Here is an 8,090-nt window from a genome sequence, read left to right as displayed (position 1 = left end):
TTCTGCCAGATTGCTCTCTAGTTTTCCTAACAGTTTTGTTAAGCAGTAAACTTCTTGTAAAATTTTGCCAATATTTTGCCCCAATAGCTGAGATCTTTGGGTTTATCAAATATGAGTTTACTATGGTCATTTAATTCTGTATATAGTATATCTAATCTTTTCCATTCATCAACCACTCTATTTTTAAAACTTCAGTACCAGATTTGTTTTGATGATTATGGCTTTGTAGTGTAGTTTAAGATCTGGTACTACTAGGCCAACTTCCTTCACATTTTTAAGAAATTAATTCTATTGATATTCTTGACCTTTTATTTCTCTAGATGAACTTTAAATTATTTTTTCCTTGCTCTACAAAATAATTCTTTGGTAGTTTGGTATGGCACTGAATAAGTAAATTAATTCAGGTACTATTGCTATTTTTATTATACTGACTTGGCCTACCTAGGAACAATTAATGTTTTTTCCAATTGTTTAGATGTATTTTTGTGTGAAGTGTTTTATAATTGTGTTCATATAGTTCCTGTGTGTGTCTTGGTAGGTAGACTGTCAATTGTTTTATACTGTCTGGAATTATTTTTAATGCAATTTCTCTTTCTATTTCTTTCTGTGTATTTTGTTGGCAATACATAGAAATGCTGATGATTTACATGGGCTTATTTTATATCCCAGAACTTTGCCAAAGTTGTTAATTATTTTGACTAGTTTTTTTTAGTTGATTTTTAGGGTTTTCTATGTAAATTAACATATCATCTGCAAAAATGATATTTTTGCTTTCTTATTGTCTGTACTTACTCCTTCAATTTCTTTTTCTTGTATTATTGCTAAAGCTACCATGTCTACTACAATATTGAATGGCAGTGGTAATGATGGCCATTTTTGCTTCACCGTGATCTTGTTAGGAAGGTTTCTAGTTTATCCCCATTATAGATAATCCTTGCTCTTAATTTTAGATAGATACTACTTATCATTTTAAGAATACTCCATTTATTCCTAAGCATTCTTGTGTCTTTTAAAAAAATCTGTCTTTAAAGTAGATTTCTATAATGGGCATTGTGTTTTGTCAAAGGCTTTTTCTGCATCTATTGATATAGTTATATGATTTTTGTTGGTTTTTTATTGATATGGTCCACTACATTTATAATTTTCCTAATATTGAGCCAGTCCTGTATACTTGGTAGAAATTCCACTTCTTCATAGTGTATGATCTTTGTGATATATTGCTTCAATTTCCTTGCTGGTATTTTGTTTAAGATTTTTGCATCAGGCAGAGCCAAGATGTTAGAGAAAAGCTGGGTAGTTGCCTTCAGAAAGAACATTAACCCAAGGCTCTAAATGAATTCTGGAGTGACAGAACCTCTCTCTCTCTCTCTCTGTATATATATATATATATATATATATATATATATATATATATATATATATATATACACATATATACATATATATATGTATATATATATATTTATATATATAACTTAGAAAGACTTCAGAAAGGTCTGTCTCACTTGGGTAAAGGGGGAACACAAACCAGTACAGATGGTGTCTGGAAAGCTAGTAGGAGGCTCTAAGCCACAGCGCATATCAACAACCAGGGGCCCTCAGTTCTGGCTCAGCGGGTTAGTGGCACAGTAGGCCAGTTGTGAGGTGTCCAGCCCCAGTACGGAAGGCAAAGTGCCAGCTCAGGAACCCCCAGTAAAACAGGCATGACTAGGCTGGGCCACCCCAGCACAGTGGGTAAACCACCAGTACCCCAGGCCCTGGCTATAGAAAGCCAGTGACCAAGCCCCTGGCCCATAATGCAAGAAGCTTGGGATGGTGCCCTCTGTGCCTCAGAAGCATCTTTCAACTTTAAAGGTCACAAAATAGGCTAAAAAATTAGTTAAAAAACAGAAAAGAACCTTGACCATAGAAAGGTACTATGGCAACAGGGAAGATCAAAACACAAACTCAGAAGAGAACAACAATGTAAAAATACCTATATGCGAATCCTCAAAGTACAACATGAATTGGTCTCAAGACCAAAAAGCCTTCTTAGAAGAGCTCAAAAATGATTTTAAAAATCAAATAAGAGAGGCAGAAGAAAAGTTGGGAAAAGAAATGAAAATTATGCAAGAAAAGCCAACAGCTTGGGAAAGGGAGGACAAGAATTGACTGAAGAAAACAATTCCTTAAAACATACAATTGGCAAAATGGAAAAAATCCACTGAAGAAACCAACTCCTTAAAAGGTAGAATTGGGTCTTCCTTTTGGCTGTAGGAGCAACTTGCTTTGTGCTGAAATGGGAAAGTTCATGAAACCCAGGAAGGTGGTTCCGGTCATGGCCAGGTGGTACTCTGGGCACAAAACCATCATTATCAAGAACACTGATGATGGGTCCTCCTACAGGCCCTACAGCCATGCCTTGGTGGCAGGTATTGACCACTACCCTCGAAAAGTGACTGCAGCAATGGGCAAAAAGATTGACAAGAGATCAAAAATCGAGTCTTTCATGAAAGTTTATAACTACAACCACTTTATGCCCACCAAATACTCTGTGGATATCCCATTGGATATCCACAGTTGTGAACAAGAATGTGTACTGTGACCCTGCACTAAAACAGAAGGGGAGGAGGGAGACCAAAGTCAAAGTTTGAGAAAAGATATAAGATGGGCAAAAACAAGTGGTACTTTTAGAAGCTATGGTTTTAGAACTACTGTTTTTGTCAATAAATAAAATGTTTATTAAAAATGAAAAAAGGAGAATTGGCCAAATAGAAAAGGAGGTACTGAAGAAAATAATTCCTTAAAAATTAAAAAATTAAAAAAATTGGGCAAATGGAAGCTAATGACTCTATAAGACATCATGAATCAGAAACAAAATAAAAAGAATGAAAAATTAGAAAACAAAAAAAAAATTAGAAAAACAACTGACTTGGAAAAGAGATCCAGGTGAGACAATTGAAGAATTGTTGGATTTCCTGAAGGCCATGACCAAAAAAAGCCTGCACAGCATCTTTCAAGAATTTATCAGGGAAAACTGCCGTGACACGCTAGAACCAGAGGGTAAAATAGTAATTGAAGGAATCCACTGATACCCTCCTGAAAGAGATCCCAAATGAAAACTCCAAGAAATATTTTAGCCAAATTCTAGAATTATCAGGTCAAGGAGAAAATACTGTAAGTAGTCAGAAAGAAAAAAAATTAAAATCTCATTGAGTCACAGTCAGGATTACACAGGACTTAGCAGCTTCAACGTTAAAGGATTGGGTGGCTTGGAATATGATATTCTAGAAGGCAAAGGGGCTTGGTTTATAACCAAGAATCAACTACCCAGCAAAATTGAGTATAATCTTTCTGTGGGAAAAGATGGACATTCAATGGAATATGGGACTTTCAAACTTTTCTGATGAAAAGGCCAGAGCTGAAATACAAGACTGAAGAGAAGTGTAAAAAGGTAAACTGGAAAAAATGTTATTCAATTAAGGTTAAACTGTTTATATCCCTACAAGAGAATATGATACTTGTAACTCTTGAGAACTGTTAGGGCAGTTAGAAAGAATATATGTAGGTGCAGGGTCTGAGTAGAAGTTGATTTTGATGTGATGATATAAAAAAATTAAGGGAGTAAAAAAAGGATTATACTGGTAGAAGAGTATGGGGGAGGCAGAATAGGATAAATTACATCACATGTGTCAAAGACCTGTTATAGTAAACAGAAAGAAGGGAGGGGGTGAGCATTGTTGGAACCTTACTCTCATCAGATTTGGCTCAAAGAAGGAATAACATACACACTCAGTTGGGTATAGAAATTTATCTTGTCCTATAGAGAAGTCAGAGGAGAAAAGGGAAAGAAGAGGAAGAGGGTTTGATAGAAGGGGCCAAAAGGGAAAGCAAAAGGAAAAGAGGAGAGAAAAGTGATGTGGGTGCTGATAGAAGGGAGGGTAGATTGAGGGAAGTGGCACTCAGAAGTATAACATTGGTGAGGAGGGACAGGGTGAAAGGAAAGAGAAAAGTATAAACTGGGGGGAAAATAGGATGGAGGGAAATACACAGTAATCATAACTGTGAATGTGAATGGGATGAACTCTCCAATAAAATGGAAGCAGATATCAGAGTGGATTAAAAACCAGAAATCTACAATAAACACAATTGAAACAGAGAGATACACACAGAGTAAAGGTAAAAGGCTGGAACAGAATATATTACACTTCAGCTGAATTAAAAAAAAAGCAGGGGTAGTAATCCTGATCTCAGACAAAGCAAAAGCATCTAATACATCTAATTAAAAGAGATGAAAAAGGAACCCACATCTTGCTAAAAGGTACCATAGACAATGAAGTAATATCAATACTAAACATATATGCACCAAATAGTATAGCATCCAAATTATTAGAGGAGACGTTAAGTGAGTTACAGGAAGAAAAAGATCACACAACTATACTAGTGAGAGACCTCAATCTTCCCCTTTCAGGACTAGATAAATCTACCCAAAAAATAAATAAGAAAGAAGTTAAAGAGGTGAATAGAATTTTAGAAAAGTTAGGTATGGTAGACCTCTGGAGAAAAGAGTGGTACAGGGCACCTACACAAAAATTGACCATGTATTAGGGTATAAAAACCTCACAATTAAATTGTAGAAAGGTAGAAATATTAAATGCATCCTTTTCAGATCATGATGCAATAAAAATTACATATAATAAAGGGCCATGGAAAGATATATTAAAAATTAATTGGAAACTGAATAAGCTAATCCTAAAGAATGAATGGGTGAAACAATAAATCATAGAAACAATCAATAATTTCATCAAAGAGAATGACAATAATGAGACAACATTTTATGGGATGCAGACAAATCAGTTCTTCAGGGTGAATTTTATATCTCTAAATATTACATGAATAAAAGAGAGAAAGAACAGATTGGGGATATGGAATTAAAAAATCTAGAAAAAGAACAAATTAAAACTCTCTAGTTCAATTCCAAATTTGAAATTCTGAACATCAAAGGAGAGATTAATAAAATAGAAAGTAAGAAAACTGTTGAAATAATAAATAAAACTAAGAGCTAGTTTTATGAACAAACCCAATAAAATAGATAAATTTTGGTTAATTTGATTAAAAAATAAAGAAGAAAACCAAATTGCCAGTGTCAGAAATGAAAAAGGTGAATTCATCACCAATGAAGAGGAAATTTAAACAATAATTAGGAGCTATTTTGTCCAACTGTGTGCCAATAAATCTAACAATCTAAGTGAAATTGATGAATATTTACAAAAATGTAAATTGCCCAGATTAACAGAAGAGGAAATAAAATACTTAGATAACCTCATTTTAGAAAAAGAAATCAAGCAAGTCATCAATGAACTCCCTAAGAAAAAAATCTCCAGGGCCAGATGAATTTACAAGTGAATTCTACCAAACATTTAAAGCACAATTAATTCCTATACTACACAAACTATTTGGAAAAATACCTGAAGAAGGAGTTCTACCAAATTCCTTTTATGACACAAATAATGGTGCTGATATCTAAACCAAGAAAAGCTGAAACAGAGAAAGAAAATTACAGACCAATTTCCCTAATGAATATTGATGCAAAAATTTTAAATAAAATATTAGCAAAGAGATTGCAGCAATTTATCATGAGGATAATACACTATGACCACGTAGAATTTATACCAGGAATGCAGGGCTGTTTCAGTATTAGGGAAATTATTAGGATATTTGCCCATATCAATAACAAAACTAACAGAAATTATATGATTATCTCAATAGATGCAGAAAAGGGTTTTGACAAAATACAGCTCTCATTCCTGTTAAAAACAGTGGAAAGCATAGGAATAAATGAAGTAGTATGTATCTAAAACCATCAGCAATCAACATATGTATTGGGGATAAGCTAGAAACCTTTCTGAGGATGTCCATTGTCATCAGTGTTATTTAGTATTGTACTAGTAGTGTTAGCTTTAGAAAAAAAAGAAAAAGAAAGTGAAATAATTAGAACAGACAGATTCTTCTTTCACAATATGACTAATGTGGGAATATGTTTAACATGATTGTACATATAATAATGTATATCAGATTATTTGCTGTCTTAAGGAGGGGGGAAAGAAAGGAGGGACAGATAAAAATTTAGAACTTAAAATCTTATAAAAATGAATGTTGAAAATTATCTTTACATGTGACTGGAAAAAATAAAGTAGTATTAAGTGGAAAAAAGAATAAGAAAAAGGTAATGTGTGGATGAAATAAAACTAACATGGAATAAGATAAAGCTAGTAGTGGAATGAATGTAGCTCAATCATCTTCTAGTTTGGATAAGCTACTTCATCTCAATGAATATTAGTTTTCTCATCTGTGAAGTAGATTTAAGTAATACTGAATATATTGTAAACTGTGAAGGGCTATGTAAATAAAGGTGGTAGTAATGTTAAAAAAAGACAATCAACTTTGAAAGATTTATGAACTCTGAACAACACAATGGAATGAAGCAGAGTTACAGAGGACTCATGAAGAAATATGCTGTCCCACCTCCAGATAGAGAGGTGATAGACTCAGAGTGCAAATTGAAGCATATTTTTCTCTTCTGGACATGGCTCATTTTGAAATTCGTTTTGCTTGACTATACTATATATTTTTTTAACAAAAAGGAGACTTTTTTTCATTTTCTTTTTTAAAAATTTATTTAGTATTTTATTTTTTTCCTAATGGTATAAACAATTTTTGGCAGTTATTTTTAAAACTTTGAGTTTTAAATTATCTCCTTTCCTCTCTCCCTATCCCTGCCTCATTAAGAAGAGAAGTAGTTTGATGTAGGTTATGCATGTGTAGTCATTCAAAACATTTCCATAATGGTCATGCTGTGAAAGAAAACATAGACCAAAGTGGGGGGGGGGGCTAAAGAAAAATAAAGAAAGTAAAAAAGTGCTTCAATCTGTATTCAGATACCTTCATTTATTTTTCTGGGGCTGGATAGCATTTTTCATCACAAATCCTTCAGAGTTTTCTTAGATCATTGTACTGCTGACAATAGGTAAGTCGTTCACAGCTGATCATCTTACAATATTGTTTTTACTTTGTACACAGTACATTTCACTTTACATCAGCTCATGAAAATCTTTCCAGATTTTTCTATGAGTATCCTGATCATCATTTCTTATAGCATGATAGTATTCCACCATAATCACATAGCACAACTTGTTCAGCCATTCCCCAGCTGATGGGCATCCTATCAATTTCCAATTCTTTGCCCCCAGAAAAGAGCTGCTATAAATATTTTTGTACACATAGGTCCTTTTCCTTTTTGTTTTTTAAAACTCACTTTGGATACAGATCTGGTAGTGATATTGCTAGGTCAAGGGGTATGCATGTTTTATAGCCCTTTGAGCATAGTTTCAAATTGCTCTACAAAATGTTTGAATCTCTTCAAACTCCACTCACAGTGGATTAATGTCTCATTTTCCCCACATCCACTCTACCATTTGTCATTTTCTTTTTCTGTCCTATTAGCCAATGTAACAGGTATGAGGTAATACCTTAGAATGGTTTTAATTTGCATTTCTCTAAACAATAGTGAGTTAGAGCATTTTTTAAATGGCTATAGATAGTTTTGATTACTTCATCTGAAAACTGTCCATAACTTTTGATAATTTATCAATTGGGGAATGGCTCTTATTTTTATAAATTTGACTCAGTCTCTGTATGTTTGAGAAAGGAAACCTTTATCAGAGAAAACTGCTTCAAAATTTTTTTCACCATTACTATTGCTAGCTGTATTTCCCTCCATCCTATTACTCTCTCCAATTTATTCTATATCATCTCTCCTTTAACCCTGTCCCTCCTCAAAAGTGTTTTGCTTCTGACTACCCCTTCCCCCAATCTGCCCCCCTTCTATTACCCACCCCTTTCTTATTCCTTCCCTTTCTACTTTCCTGTAGAGTAAGATTTCTATACCCAATTGAGTGTGAACATTATTCTCTCTTTGAGCCAAGTCTGATGAAAGTAAGGTTCACTCACTCCTCTCTCCTCACTCGTCTTCCCCTCCACTGAAAACCTTTTTATTGCCTCTTTTATTTGATAGTTGACCCCATTCTATCTTTCCCTTCCTCTTTTCCAGT

The 8,090-nt window shown here is 33.9% G+C and overlaps 1 pseudogene; it reads left to right on the top strand.

Annotated features, from left to right (window-relative positions):
- The first annotated feature begins 2,278 nt into the window (after window positions 1-2,278).
- LOC118852969 lies at window positions 2,279-2,688 on the top strand (annotated as a pseudogene).
- Window positions 2,689-8,090: the final 5,402 nt, after the last annotated feature.

The sequence above is a fragment of the Trichosurus vulpecula genome, chromosome 6 (assembly GCF_011100635.1).
Source record: "Trichosurus vulpecula isolate mTriVul1 chromosome 6, mTriVul1.pri, whole genome shotgun sequence".
Lineage (NCBI taxonomy): Eukaryota > Metazoa > Chordata > Mammalia > Diprotodontia > Phalangeridae > Trichosurus > Trichosurus vulpecula.
Note: the sequence above shows the minus strand (reverse complement) of the source record. Positions and strands in the feature narration are given on the sequence as shown.